General features: G+C 34.6%; 1 pseudogene across 1 annotated transcript; it reads right to left on the reverse strand.

The window, feature by feature from the left end:
- Nucleotides 1-8,933: 8,933 nt before the first annotated feature.
- On the reverse strand, nucleotides 8,934-13,879 carry LOC143623848 (F-box/LRR-repeat protein 17-like; annotated as a pseudogene). The gene is made up of 12 exons (XR_013151981.1): nucleotides 13,852-13,879; nucleotides 13,591-13,756; nucleotides 13,105-13,206; nucleotides 12,281-12,425; nucleotides 11,990-12,174; nucleotides 11,797-11,901; nucleotides 11,172-11,269; nucleotides 10,855-11,049; nucleotides 10,699-10,774; nucleotides 10,549-10,634; nucleotides 10,350-10,448; nucleotides 8,934-9,124 (listed from the first exon to the last, which is right to left on the reverse strand). The product of XR_013151981.1 is annotated as an F-box/LRR-repeat protein 17-like (transcript).
- Nucleotides 13,880-14,136: the final 257 nt, after the last annotated feature.

Genomic DNA, 14,136 nt, shown 5'->3' on the forward strand with positions numbered 1-14,136 from the left:
TAAAGTATGTATAATTAAATGGGAGAAGGGGATCCAGTACTATGAAACGACAATGAATGTTCTTACATTACCGCGTTGGGATGTTCGTACCCTCGCGAGACGTCCATTTATCAATCGTGGTGGTTACCGGACAGCTGAGTGGTTTCATCAACACTTACTGTTCGAGGTCAATCTTGGTTTCAAGTTCTTCAAGCCCCAGGTCCCGAGACGTAAACGTATTGACGAGATTGATCCATGGACTGGATGGAGGAAACTTGTTCTTAAGGTAAAGCCGCTAAAGACGATGAAGCGGGCACCTGTGAAGACGATGCCCCAACGGCAACATATGCATCTCTCGTTTGACCGCTGGTACTATGATAATCGTACTGGCGAGGCCGTCATTGTGCTCGGTAAAGGACTGAAGACTGAGCTTATCAAGATCATCGACCCTATGTGGTTGGTTAATTTATCAGAGACCGACAATGACGTGCTACACAAGAATTAGATTCTGATTGAACGCAATGAAGACTACGACCTGGCTATGCAATTCCAACGCGTTGTGCGTGTTTGTTATTAAAATAGAATTCATAGTTGCAGAGACCGGCAGTCCAAGCATTTCAAGTAACTTAAAGACAAAGAGCTCAAGACGAGGGGGTGTCTGTTAGTGCACGGTTTTGCGTCTTGAGTCTTTGTAATTATCGTTAAAGTATTTTTTTTATGTTTAATGTAATAAACATTAAGTTATTCTCTAGTTTGTTATATGTAATGTCTAGTTCGCTAAGGTTGTTTAGCGAACTAAGACCTAAGCTTATTCCCTCCTGATTCGTTAGGGAATGTTAACGAATCAGGGGGTGTTTCGTTATTTATGTATGTAACGAAGTAGTGTCTGGTTCGCTAGGGAATGTTAGCGAACCAGACCTATCTTCTATTTATAATGAACTCAGTTCACGTTTAATTTAAGTTTTGGGAGATAATTAACTAAACCCTGTCCAAACTCTCTCTCTCTCTATCTTCATCCTAATATTATACAACTACTAATACATATATACTGATAATACATATACACACATAACACTTAATCAAACGTAATTATGAGCTAGATCTATATTAAGGTATTAAACGTATACACACAGATCCGAGATCTGTTATTGTTATTGGTATTGGATTGATACACAGGGTTCCAACAGGGTTTGAATTGCACCATATAATCGATCAAGGAAACAAATAAAGAGAAGTAGGCATGGTTGAATCAATCGATCAGGAAGAAAGAGAGAGAAGCAAGCCTGGTTTAATCAATTAGTCAATAAGAAAGAAAGGTGAAGCCAATTGAATTAAAGAACCATACATTAATCAGAAAGAAAAATCAGAAAGGTGACGGGTTGTGCTTGTGCAAATCGTTTACAAGACAGAAATCCATAATAGATTGAAAGTTTAATTGAATCAAGCGTGATTTTGCAAAAGCAAGGGATTCATTCATCATATTTTTTTTTATCAAAACTGTAAGTTAATTTTTTTCTTATTTTTTTACGTTTCAAAATTCCAAAATTCAGGGATTTCAAGATTTGAAAATAACATGAAGGATATTTTGGAAAAAGATCATTCAATAAAGGCAAAAGCAAATTGTTAGTTTGAATTCTTTATTCTAATAAAAAATTCTCAAATCAAATTCTCTTACGTGAAGATTGGGAATTGATTGTTTAAGAATCAAAATTTTGAAAGTTTTAAATTGTTGTTATGTTATAATTAATTATTGATGAACGCAAGTCAAACAAATCCAAAATTTTAAGAAAGAAACCCGTGTATTCGTATGGTGGTAAAAAAACCGTCGTGGTGAAAGAAATCAAGAAAACTAGACTTGTGTGGCAAGAATGTTAGTCCTATGTGGCAAGAAGGTTAGTCGTGCGTGGCAAGAATGTTAGTCCTGTGTGGCAAAGAAGTCATGTGTGGCAAATAAGACCTGTGTGGTAAACAAAACATGTATGGTACAAGTAAGAAGCAAAAGAAAGATTAAATCAAGAACCGAAGATAGGGAAAAAAAGTCCAAGAAAGAAAGTCAAGATAGCATGGTTGGCAAAGAAAGAAATTAAGATGGAAGCTATCAACATCTGAGACAGTAGAAAGTTTATATGTTTCGGTTGTGGTGAATACGAACACTTTGCAATAGATTTCTCTAAATGGAAGGAAGACAAGGAAGAAGAAGCTCGTCTTGCATGTGAAGATGAACCATTGCTAATATGAAAGGAAGTCAAGAAAGTTTGAAGACCTTCTTAAACTATATTTTGTTTAAGGGGGGTGTATTGGAAGTTAGACTGAATACAGGGGTCCATGTGTCATTTAGTAGAAAGTATGTTTAAACTTTTATTATGTATTTGTTAAAGTAGATGAGCCTAGTATATAATTTTGAAAGTTAATAAATGTTTTACACTTATTCTGGATGGGTATATAAACTTATCAACATCTTGTTGTAAAAATATGATCGATACGTCGATTCAAGAAAGTTTTTGAGTCTCTTGTTCTTTAATTCTCATATCGAATTATCATCATATTTTGTATGATTATTCTTTTTTTACCAACATTTTGACGGTCTGCTTTTGGATGATGGTGGTTTGATAATCATCTCTGATCAACTTTCCCCTTGGTTTTTGTGGTAACTTTGATTCATCAGTTAGTCATGAACTTATAACTGGATTTGTTGAAACATGAATTGTTGTAGGGACGTCAACTTGTCTTGTTTGTGAATCTGTTGCTTTAACTGTTAGGATTAAACGCACACACGAAACTGAACACACACACGAAAGCAATAAACGAACACGAGGATTTAACGTGGTTCGGTCTAAACTGACCTACGTCCACGGGTGGCAACTAGGTATATCTTTATTGAGTGACAAATATTACAAGTACATAATGTTGTTTATATAGAGACTGAACTAGGGTTAGTAAATTATTATGCAAGAAATCTAAACCGGGCCGGGCTTGGGCCCGACCGCCCACACCCGTCTCCTCTTTTGACTTCATATAATAAACCGGGCCAACAAGGCCTACGAACCCAACAATCTCCCACTCGGAGGCCTTGAGTACTCTCGTCTGCACTCCTGATTGTACTTCTGTAATCTGAACATTAAACTTCTTCTAGTTGCCACCGCCTTCTCATCAATTAACCTGAAGGCCCGTTGAAGCTCCCCGGAGCTCCAACACGTCAGTCATGGCTGAAACTGCCCCTGACCCGTTCTCTGTCCCTACCGGCTCCCACTGTAACGAACTACCGGATCCTGAGATAACCTGAGAACAAACACTATCCATATTCAGCAAGTAATTCATTGGAGAGACTTTTACAGCTGGAATACTGGTTTTCTTAATCCACTGTCGACCTGGAACTGTAACTGAAACACGATCTGTGCTCCCACTGTCACGATGTCCCCCAACTGATTTAACCTTCCTAGCTCGTTCATCCTGAATCTTCACTTTGGCTCTGGGTTTGTTACTTGCAAAACGAACCTTCTTCTGCCCACGAGATTCTGTGAACCGGATTTTGTCTTTCACCAAAACTGGATCCACTCCTTTCGGTGACATATCGATCATATACAACGAACCCATTTTCTTGCCACGAGCAACCACAAGATTCCCTTTGACTACTTTCCACTGCCCATTCCCGAACTTAACATCGTGCCCCTGGTCATCCAACTGCCCAACTGAAATCAAACGTTTCTTCAAACTTGGAATAACCCTCACGTCTTTCAAAGTCCAAGAAGTACCGGCTGAAGTTATCAAATCAACGTCTCCCATACCCGTATCCTCTAAAATATCATCATTCGCTAGTCGAACCTTTCCAAAATCCCCAAATTTAAGATTCTTCATCGTTTCACTACAGTGAGTGGCATGAAACGATGCACCAGAATCCATCACCCAAGCATCAACGCTACTCTTAACACTACAAACCAAAGCATCATCACTACTGACCCCGTCATCTGTGTCGTCTTCTGTAACGTTCACCTCTTTCTTACTATTCGGACACTGATTCCTGAAGTGTCCTTTCTCTTTACAACCCCAACATTCAATATCCTTACGAGTCTTAGACTGACTCCTCTTCCTGCTCCCACTGCCTCGCTGTTTTCTCCTGCCTCTACCTTCTGTGACTAGCATATTGCCTGATGATTCACCTGAACTTCTGCGTCTTGAATCTTCTCCCAGAATCAGATCTCGAATCCCATCGAAAGTAATATTTGTAGACGAACTACAAACTGCAGTCACTGTTTGCGACCAACTGTCGGGCAAAGAGGATAATAACAAGAGGCCTTGAACTTCATCATCAAACTTAATGTCAACTGACACTAAGCGGGACAAGATCGAATTAAGATTATTGATATGAGTTGTAACTGACCCACCCTCTTTCATTCTTGTTGTCACTAGCTCTCGGATAAGATAGACTTTATTCGCTGCCGAAGGCTTCTCATACGTGTTGGATAGTGCGTCCATCATACCACGGGCTGTGGTTTCTTTCATGACGTTAAACGCCACATCTTCCGACAACGACAATGTAATACAAGCCCTAGCTTTCTTGTCTAACTTCTTCCAATCTGCTTCTGAAAACTTTTCTGGTTTTTCATCCTCAAGCACTACATCCAAGTCTTTCTGACAAAGTAGTGCCTCAATCTGCATCTTCCACCAACCGAACTTCTGTCCGTCAAACTTCTGTATCGAAACCTTTCCGTCTTCTGCCATAACAATGACTAAAACGAAAAACTGGATAAAAAACAGAGACAGACACAGCAACACAAGCCTGAACTTAACAACTGTTCTACTGAACTCTGTTAAAAAATCAACCTATTTAAACCGCAGCGGAAATACGAACTGTAAATCAGAAAACAGAAACTTTAACCGAAACGATAAAACCTGACAAACGCGGTTGGCACTGGTTCTCCGTTTCTTTAAACGACTTCTTCTGATTGACAACGGTTCTTCAATAAAAATAGGATCTTGATTCAACTATTCTTGGCTCGTATTTTGCAACTATGATCTTGACCCAATATTATTTATGGGCTAAACTACCCAAACTTTGGTCCACACAATTAATCAAATTAGGGCCTGCTGCCCTTATAATTTAAAAGCCCAAAAAAAACTGATCTGGTCTAACTCCTAAGCCCAAACACAACTTCAATTGAACGTGGCTAAATGAAAATAAATATGTGGTTCAAACAAAAAAACTAGGTCAACACTTATCTTGATGGCGGCTGTGGATACTATGGTATTTCACCAAACTCAATTGTTTATTCTTCTTCAATAACCCGTCGACTACAACGACGAACAAGTCTAGAAACAGTAAAGAAAAAATATCGACGGAACTGCCGATTTATTTATTTTTCTTTCTTTTTACTCCGATCGGCGGTTGGTAGCGGCGGTACACGTTGGTGATGCGGTGGACCTGCTTTCGAACAGTAACAAAACCTTCAATCGACGGCGGAAACCCTAACGGCGATCGGAAAACCGTAGGCGGCGGCGGAACCCTAGCGCAGTAGGGTGGCGGCAGCTGGATGGTTTGGCGGCGACTCGGCTGGTTCAACGTGTTCTTCGCGTGATCCGAACCTAAGCTCTAGATACCACTTGTTAGGATTAAACGCACACACGAAACTGAACACACACACGAAAGCAATAAACGAACACGAGGATTTAACGTGGTTCGGTCTAAACTGACCTACGTCCACGGGTGGCAACTAGGTATATCTTTATTGAGTGACAAATATTACAAGTACATAATGTTGTTTATATAGAGACTGAACTAGGGTTAGTAAATTATTATGCAAGAAATCTAAACCGGGCCGGGCTTGGGCCCGACCGCCCACACCCGTCTCCTCTTTTGACTTCATATAATAAACCGGGCCAACAAGGCCTACGAACCCAACATTATCAACTGATGTATTTGTTATAAATCATCATTTTCTGGAAAGATTTTATTAGTTGTTTCAATACTTGTACTGTAGAGTCATTAGTTGTTTCAACAGACTGTCTTGTTGAAGAGTCATCAATTCTTTCAACAACTGGTCTACTCTGATCTTTTGCTATATCAGGAATAGATGGTTGATTAGGTGATTGATTATCAGTCTTGTCAGTCATAACTGTATCATTAGAAACTACTGAGAGCTGCCCTTCTAGGGTGGCATTAACTGTGGTACTAATTGTTCCTTCAATTGTTTGTGGTTTTGTCTTGCCTTTCCCAGTCCTCTTTCGGTTGACTCCATATGGACCGGTTTCATATGGTTTTTCTTTATTTTCTCTGACCACAGCCTTTTTTCTTGCTTCTCTTTAATCTTTTAGGATCTTTTTCAATCTGGCTTTTTATAACAATAATTTATCTTCTTTCTCAGCATTTTCATCAACCCTCTTACCTTCTACTCTACTACAATATTGGCAGCGAAATGAACCTATCATCCTTAGGAGGGAACCATGGTGCAGGAGGTGTAATCCGATGGATATGGGCAAGTTGATTTCTTTGATATACCATGTGTTTTGTAAATGTAAAGGCAAGATGATCCAGGGCCATTCTCGATATTCTTGTTTCAGTATAAGTCTTGTATCATAAGACAAAAAATGTTGTCTCATGTACGGTTCAAGAGTTTTTATGATTAGGTATTTGAGCTCATTATTTTCAGAAAGTGAGGTGGTTAGGACCTTAGCAGCAGTGGATGTTTGTGTTAGAAAATAAAATACTAAGGGATCAATTATTTGTCATCCTTCTTCAATTATGAGAATTTAACAGCAAATGACAACTAGGAGCCATGGATTGTTGGAACAAAATTAAGGGGATACTTCTTTCCTTTATTATTTTGTATTCCTTGTTTAGAGTAAAAGTTTCATCTATTTATTTGTAATTTCTCTTTCATTGTAAAAATACAGTCAATACAAGAAATAAAAACAATATGCAATCTGTAAGGCCCTGTTTCCGGTGTCCTATATTTCACGTTGGATTTACTCATCAACACAGTTCTACAATCGGAGTTAATTAAAAACTTTCGCTGAATAATAAAAGTCAACAATTCATTACAAATATTCAAATCTTGTCTTTAAAACGTAACATAAAGTAGCTTATTAAAACATCATGAAAATTCTTCTTTGGATGTCAGTCCCTTCAAATCATGCCATGTGTCTCTCTCTCTCTCAAGTCAGCTGTTTCAATCTATTTGCCTGCGTGCATACTAAAAGTCAGCTACGTTGAGTGAGTTCTAGTTAATCAGGCAAGATACATACATTCACATACATACTTATACGTATCCGAAGACACATATTAATACCTTAACCTTTTATAATTATCCATAAGAGGAACGTCACGTAATATCCATTAAAAGAACATTTACTATTGTCCATAGAAGGAATACTATATATTATCCATAGAAGGAACAACGTGTATTATCCATAGAAGAAACACTATATATAATCCATAGAAGGGACAACGTGAATTATCCATAGAAGGAACACTATATATCATCTATAGAAGGAACAACGTGTATTATCCATAGAAGGAACACTATATATTATCCATACAAGGAACCCTATATATTATTCATAGAAGGAACAATGTTTATTATCCATGGGAGGAACATATACTTAATTATATAATATTCATCTAAGGAACAATAATAAGGTCCACAATCCTCATTTACGCTATCACATTCCACGTCGATTTGTCATCCTAACTTACTATGTCGGACGTAAAATTATATACGATTTCCACCATATCAGATCAAGTAATTATTTAAACAGAACTCCGACATAAAGAAATTCATGCCAAACAACAGAATTGAAATGGAATTTTCCATATTCTACATGTTTAACAAAAACATTCAAATCTACTGCTGTAAGGTATAAATTTTCAAAAATAAAAACTAATATGTTAAATTAATTAATACTAATTAAGAAAAAAAAACCTTATGCAAGAAATTAAGAAATATCTGACTAGTTGTGAGATATTGAGCACGACAGTCAATTTAGCTTCCAAATCATTCTTCCAATCATCTAAAACTCATGTCTTCGTCTTCAATTTCTCAATTTCAACATCATTATTCACAGTCACCAGTTTAAACTTCTCCACCATTCTACTTAGATTTTGTATACAAACACAATCCTCGTATTCATCATTTAAGTGTATAGATGGCGTAAAAAGGTGAACCGATCTTAGATATACTTAACAATTAGTGTTCTGAATCATTGATTTGTAAGTGTTTTCTGGATAATTAGGGTTCATAAGCCGCTGCACAATGTTTTGAGAAGTTGAACATATGTATGAGATGTTTTTGGGAACTAAATTGACAATTACACCCCTCTACTTAAGAGTTCTCAAGTTCTCTCTCTAAGTATGAGTTCTCTCTTGATCTTTTCTCTCTCTATATATATATATGTATATATATATACATATTCATGATTTTCGAAAACGAAACAAGATCAAAATTACAATTAGAGTAGAGTGTCAAAATAATCCATGAGGTTTGGTTAATAATGCGATTTTCGTACAATTTTTTATTTTTTTATTTTTTATTTTTTTTTTGCAACTAAACCATTGACGTTTACCACGTCTTGTCAATTGCATCCAAATCATTAACTCCGTCTATTTTCATTGTTAAGTCATGAGCATTTATGTATTTTTACCTCGTTACTATATATAATATAAATATAAATTCATAAAATAATACGAAATAAAGATACCAAATTAAACTAAATTAGTTAAAGCCCACATTGTCTACATGGCAATGACGTGCCGCCTTAACTTGACTTTAAAGCCCACCACACCAAGTAGCCTTAGACTTAACTTTAACAGCCTGATTGAACTGATTTCATTACTTTATAAACTAACTGGAAAATAACGTACTAAAAGCATATTCAAGTTAAAGCAGATATTAAAGTTTCAATTTTATTATAATGAAAATGTGAAGTATCTATAAGTTTATTTACCCCTAACTTCATAACAAATCAATTTTATAACACACATGTAGCATCCACCCATGAATGGTATCAAAGTTGCATATTTTATAACATACATGAAACCTTATATAGTTACGGTTTCACATATAATAGTTCGACAACCTACATGTCATTATTCAGCTTGCACGGTGCACCTTCTTCGCTTTCTAACCTCCCAATTGTTTTTGTCATCTGGTAACTACGACAAACACGACATAGAAAAACAAGTTAATAATTCACTCTATAAGGTTGTTTAAGATTATTGCTAATTATCTTTTAATCTTTTTATACAACAATAGTAGTGGAAAGGCGCAAAGCCTTGTAAATGAGTCAAGTCGGTTCACGAGCTACTCAAGATCAGCTGTTAAAAAGCTTTGTATCAACCCAAACTTAAACAAGCTCAAGCCTATTATTATATAATTATATTTAATCTATTAAATATATAGTTATATAATAATATTATCTTACTATACTAATAAAAGAAAATATTGAAGCTTAGGTATCAAGCCTACATTTTTCTTAATTCCTAATCTTTCATCTCATTTATTTTAGCTAACCATGGGTCATGGATCAAAACCATTTTGTCAAGTGGATTATAACATAGTGTGGATTGTATTCATTATTGAATTAAGTGTCATTTTCTACCTGAGGTTTAACCAACTACGCAACTTTAGTACTATTTTAAATTTCTGGCAAATCAACACTTAACGTTTCCATTAAACTCGTGCTATTTTAGTACTTTTCGTAACCCGATTTGTTTTTTCCATTAAATTACATTAAATTAATTTATAAGTATTTTGAGAATCACGATCGGAATAACGGACCTTATTTATTTTTATCATTTGACAAATCCCATGTAATACACGGGTTCAAAAGCTAGTAAATATTATATATCAAATTATGATAAAAATGACACTAATAAATATTGTAATAAGCATTAAAGTTGTAAGTAAAAATATATAAATTACTAAAACTGTATATAAATTAAGTGATAAATAAAATATATATGCCAAGCTCAAGCTTGAAAAAAACAATTGCTGAGCTAAAGCCGAGTTTCTCTTATTGAGCTCGAGCTGGCTCGCGAGCCTAAACAAACGTACTATTTAAATAATTTTAACTTTGTACTGAATATATACTTATATAATACTATTTATTATATACAGAATTATGATAAAAATACTATATGAAACTATACTATGTATTATATAAAATTTAAAATTAAAAATGCATATAAATTAAGTAAGAAATAATAAACTAACCAAACTCGAGCTTGAAACACTTGACGAATGAGCCGAGCTCGAGTTTTAAAAAAAAGCACAAAGCAAACCTAGCTCGAACCCTCATAACTCAAACAAGCAAACTCGAGCTTAGTCAAGCTCAGATTGCATCACTTAATTTTTAAAAAATAATAAAATTACAGCTACCTGCTGGCTAAAAGAAAATGGGATTCTAACTCTCTTTGAATCATCAGCCATCCTTTTACGAGAGTAATGGTCTTCTAACAAACCATAACCGCTAGAAACCTGAAAACAGGTTCACATTTATATCAACATCAAAAAAATCAAGCATTTATAATAAAATATAAATCTAAAGTCTAGATATGCATATAAGCATATAGTTTACCTGAGTTTGAATTGTTTGGATTAATAAATCTTTGCAACCAATAGCATGCACACTTTCCACCTTAGGACATCGCAGCACTAATTTTTCTGAAATTTAACAATTATAAAATAAGTTACATTCGTATAATGTTAGTTAACGTGTTATAGAAACTTATAACTACTGCGACGAGATTTTTACAAGAATTCAGGTTCATATCATTAAGATTTGGGCAACTTAAATACAAGGACTGCAACAATAGGATAATAAGAAACACATATTAACATGCAAAATTAAATTTTAAACTGATAAGTAAGTTTTGAATCTTACATCAAGGCTAGTGCAACCCCAAAGGCTTAGCTTTTTTTAACCGGGCATGTTTTATAAACAATTTCTGATATGTTACATGTAAATTTGAATCACTGTCTTCTTCGGTCGGATATTGTGCGTCCGATTCACATATTGTCATACCACAATCCATGAGTTCCAAAAGAGGCAATTGAGCTGTGGCAAATTGAATACCACCTGCAAATATTGTTGATTATCAAATAAGAAAATGAATTATGAATTTATTACATGGCATGTATGGCATTATGAATTGAAAGATTACTTGATGTAATGTATGGCATTATGAATTGAAAGATTACTTGATGTAATATTAGGGCATAGAGCAGCAAGCAGTCTTGTTAGAGTCTCGGGAAATGCATTGCATATCATCCCTAAGCCGCTGTCACTTATGCTGGACCTGCAAAACATAGTTTGTAACATCAAGACGTAATAAGTGCCTGGCAAACTGGGCAGGTCGGCAGTCAAGTAACGGGTCAGAACAGATTCTAAGCTAAAAGAACATGGGTTCAACACAGGCCGTTTTAAAAGGTACCAAATTGATTCGGGTAAAAACGTGTTTAGTCAAAATGGAATCGGGTTAAAATGAGTCATTTTAAAGCAACCCACCCCCACCTAATTCCCGTTTTAAGCAGTTGACTAATTTGTTGTGTAGACCGAATTCGAAATGTTTAATTCATTTAAAGTAACCCAATTTGACATGTTGACTAATTTAAGGTAACTCGGGTTGAAATTAGTCATTTAAAAAGATAAATAACCCACCCCACCCCTACTTAGACCCATTAACTAATTTAAGGTGACTCAAATGAACACACATACAAATAAATTGTTCCCAAATTAACCAATTATTTGAACAATGGGTCATGATTGCCACCTATAGTATGTATAACCATGGTTTCAAATTTAAAAAAAAATAGTAATACTTACCCACTGAGGTCAAGTAACTCTAGATTTGAGTAGATTTTAGAAATTGCTACAACTGATGCATCAGTAATTTCTGATCCAAGTACAAGTGATAGCATACGCAATCCCCTAAAATAAATGAATAAAAAAGGTCATTTCAGTTGGATTTAATGAATACTGGCATTAGAAACATAATAAAAATTAAAACTTTTAATACCTTAAATGTGAAGCGGTGAGAGAAAGCAAAACAGAATGAGAGAGATGAAGAGAAGCAATATGAATATTTTTTAATTTAGGGCAGCTTCTTCCAAGGCCATCCATCATAAACGTAAGATCAGTGCTATCGTTTTCTTGGCGGGAGAAATCAAGAGAGATTTCATTTAAATTGGGGAGATTGAAAACCTAAGTAAAATTTGAATAAAAAATAAAGGTAAACATCAAATATGACTACAGTTGTTTATTAAAAGAGCCATAGAACATAACTAAGAGTAACTTCAAAGATGCATACCATCTTTGAAAGTGAATAAAGATCTGAAAGCCATAGAGTAGAGAGTGTGTTGGAAGTGAGTACAAAAGATCCAAGATTAGAACACCCCTCGATTTTAAGAGATGTGAGACAACGTTTATCAGCAACGAAACGACCCAATTCATCCCTAAAATAAACAAAATCATATTCAGAGGCAGATAAATGTATATAATGATCTAATGTAACAAGCCAAATGGATTTTCAGTCATCTTAAATTAAAATTGCATAGCAAATTAAACCTTAAAATGAAATGTATAAACAGAATCACATTCCGTAGCAGATACATAACAAACCACAATGATCTTTTTCATAGTCTATAACATAATCAGTTCCAAAAGACAGTGTACAAACAAACAATACATATTAAAGTGTATCTTAACTCAGCCAAATCTATTCACTAACAGTTACAAATAGAATAACCAGGCAACACATACAAACCTATAATGATTCTGATTAGAAAATTTGTTTTAAAACAAGTATAATCAGATAAACATGCCTATATTAGCAATACAAAAATTCTTAAATAATATGTGTGTAATGTTTAGATAAATGAAATGCATATGACTAGTGTAAAAAAGAATATAATTGATAAAATGTGAACCAATCTAACAAAGGCCAAACTAGAATGTTAAAACTAAAGGCTCAATATTACATTCTGTAAATGAAATTGCAAAGCAACTAAAATTCAACCAAAAAATCCAATCAAGCCTTCAATAATTGAGCTCAAAAAATAATAACATAATTGCCTTGCAAAATAAACCCAACAGCAAATATATATATATAAGTTAGTAAGAAACTAAGGATACCCGGTAATGCGATTGATTGAGCCTTCACACGTAGAAATCTCCAGAGACTGGAGATTCGGACACGCAAATGCAATGCAAGCCAGCATAGTAGAATCCATATCACTGCAAAATAATAACTAATTACTCCAAATATTATTTCCATCGTTTGAACTGCAATGCTTAAATAATACTCCCTCCCATTTTAAATGTTCATTTTTCCATTTTTGGTTGTCCCAATTTAAATGTCATTTCTATACATATAAATTCAATTTCCAATTGTGCCCTTACTATTACATATACTAGATGTTTTAATTTCCAACTTTTGGTTGTCCCAATTTAAATGTCATAATAACTTAAATGACATTATTGTCATTTTACAGCTCATAAAATAAAATGATCAAACATTTCTTAATTTGTGTGTTTTGAGTCCCATGACATTTAAAATGGGACGGAGGGAGTAGTTTTTGATACTAAACCCTATATAAATCTAAAAGGTTTGGAACGTACCTTTGCATAATAAGCTTGAGTCTAACAAGAGAGGAACATTTGTGTAAAACATATCCGAGTTGAGTATTAACCGGAACCCTCAGCCTAAGCTCCTCCGCAGCTTTCCAAATCCTCTTCGTCACATCTCGCCATCCTCTTCGTGCATTTGGAGCTAGGGTTTTGGATTCTACAGAGAGGAGGTAGTGAAATGAGAAATTGAACAAGGTAATGTTTGGTTGGGGCGGGAGTTAAAACGAATAATTCGGGCCTTTGATTTTAAACCAGTAGTAGTATTAGTAAATAAATTCATTTCCCCTTAACATTTGTAATTGATATGTTAGTCTCTCTTATTTTATTTTATATTTCTCTTAAAATATCACTATTAAGTTTTTTTTTATATATTTTGTTATTGATTTTATTATTTTATTTCTTTAAAATCTTATTAAAAGTTTCTTTATTTTTTTTACATGTATTAAAAAATTTTGTATGCTTTCTCTAGCTAGTTTATTTTTTATTTTTTTTTATAAAATGTATTCAAAACAATTTTGTTAGGTTTGGATACATGCG

This window comes from Bidens hawaiensis, unplaced genomic scaffold (genome assembly GCF_021521415.1).
Source record: "Bidens hawaiensis isolate Kalapana, Puna unplaced genomic scaffold, B.hawaiensis_p1.1 tig00003570_1, whole genome shotgun sequence".
In the NCBI taxonomy this organism is placed as follows: Eukaryota; Viridiplantae; Streptophyta; class Magnoliopsida; order Asterales; family Asteraceae; genus Bidens; species Bidens hawaiensis.